The sequence below is a fragment of the Pagrus major genome, chromosome 7 (genome assembly GCF_040436345.1).
Source record: "Pagrus major chromosome 7, Pma_NU_1.0".
In the NCBI taxonomy this organism is placed as follows: Eukaryota; Metazoa; Chordata; class Actinopteri; order Spariformes; family Sparidae; genus Pagrus; species Pagrus major.
The window spans coordinates 27,865,985-27,867,800 of record NC_133221.1 but is presented as its reverse complement, the minus strand read 5'-3'; the positions used below and the strand labels follow the sequence as shown (position 1 = coordinate 27,867,800).

Below are 1,816 nucleotides of genomic sequence, written 5' to 3'. Positions count from 1 at the left end.
ATTGACACAGAGCCATGGCCCTGGTGTGGAAGACTTAAGCTGTTAATACGCCTGATAAATCTCCCACTCCATTAAAGCTATAGGCGGCGGAGGCCTTGTTAATTGCTGTGTTGACACATGACTGCTCTAATTTTAGTTCAAGTTATTTTCATTTTCCTCATCAGGTGTAATTTTCCTGCCCTGCTTAGAATATTAACCACTTTCAGAGTTTACTCCTGAAGCATTCCTGTACAGGAATGTTATGTTATGTGCCATATGTTACCCTTGGTTCAAAGATGAGCCAGAACTCCAGTATAAAGTTGTAAAACAACACTTGTTTCTTTATTTATACAAAAGTTATATTCAAACCTATTTATTTATTGGCACATGTAAAAGGAGCAATAATGATTAAAACATCTCCTCTAATGATCAGGATACAGCCGGCCTGGCTCCCTCGGGCTTACTGCGAGTGAGAGAGGGGATAGACAAAACAGTGATTTATAGCATTACACACACGCACCTGGCAGTTACTATAACACGGCACCTCTATAGAGCAACCAAACACTGCACACGCTCAAATGCAACTCCTGCCGGTATACACAGCAAACCCCTAAGCCCCTCGAGTTAAGGCAGACTGAGCACGCTTGGAGATGGAAACCGACTTAACATGGTCAATAGGTGGGAGAGTGGTAAAACAAACAAAACAAAACAAAAACAAACAAACAAACAAAATAAATGATGGCCCAGCTGAACAGCTCCGCTCTGTGTAACTTAACACGAGGCCATCAAGGAGCACAATCCTGCTCCGCGGTAGCTGCTCAACTGAACACATCAACTAAACCACAAAGAAGAGGAAAAAGGAACAGCAGTCAGGCCATGCACAGCTGTTCCTCATGCACCTACAACACAAAACAAATACTGCTCACAAACAAACATTTAGCAAGCAAGCCATGCAACATACAAGCTATAAAACATCCATCATGCAATATTACAATACAGACAACACATGGAATAAAATTAATTACGTTACCATACGACTGTCACAGGGTGCACACACACTGATCTGACCGACCCTTGTTGGCTCGCTTCCCTCCTGTAACTCCTGTTCACCAGCTCATTCCTACCCAGGAGCCCAACCTGCTCTGCGTTTCAGTGTATGCGCTGGGCACTTGTTGTGCAGTTTTAACATACAGGAACGGCACCTAACAACTTGAAACACACAACCACACAAATGTACTAATGTCGTGTGCCTCTACATATATTCACAATTTGCCAATTCTCAGTATGGTCTGAAAACTCTAAAAACTTACGATCAGCAGTGCCCTCACACAATCCTCCTCACCAGCCTGCAGCAAATCAGCCGGTGAGGACTTCAGACAGACAGCTGCCTTTCTGCCTGATTAGGGCCTCCTTAAATCTGCCTGTCCGAATTTATAACCCCGCCTCCCTCCAGCGGCTACACATAGACAAAGCAGGTTGTGAGGGGTAAACCCTTTAATGCAAACTAAATATAAAAGAAAACACTTTTATATCCAGTATTGGCTCTAAAATAAGTAAGTGGACTTTTCTGGTCTACCAACCACTCATGTGCTTTACCACACATGTCACATTCACCCATACACATACACATCAATGCAATGAAGGCAGAGGATGCCATGAGGGTTGTCGACCTGCATTATGAGCGACACAGCGCCATAATATTTTTTATACTCAGCCATTCACACATCAGTGTATACACCAATTGGGAGATGTGGGGGATCAAAAAAAACAACCCTACGAATAGAGGATGACCTGCTCCAGTCAACACATTGAAGGAATCCAGTGATGGTGTCCATAC

At 43.4% G+C, this 1,816-nt stretch overlaps 1 long non-coding RNA gene across 1 annotated transcript; it reads right to left on the bottom strand.

Annotated features, from left to right (window-relative positions):
• Positions 1-294: 294 nt before the first annotated feature.
• On the bottom strand, positions 295-1,410 carry LOC141000060 (uncharacterized). The gene is made up of 2 exons (XR_012179510.1): positions 1,010-1,410; positions 295-442 (listed from the first exon to the last, which is right to left on the bottom strand). It is a non-coding gene; the product is annotated as an uncharacterized lncRNA (long non-coding RNA).
• Positions 1,411-1,816: the final 406 nt, after the last annotated feature.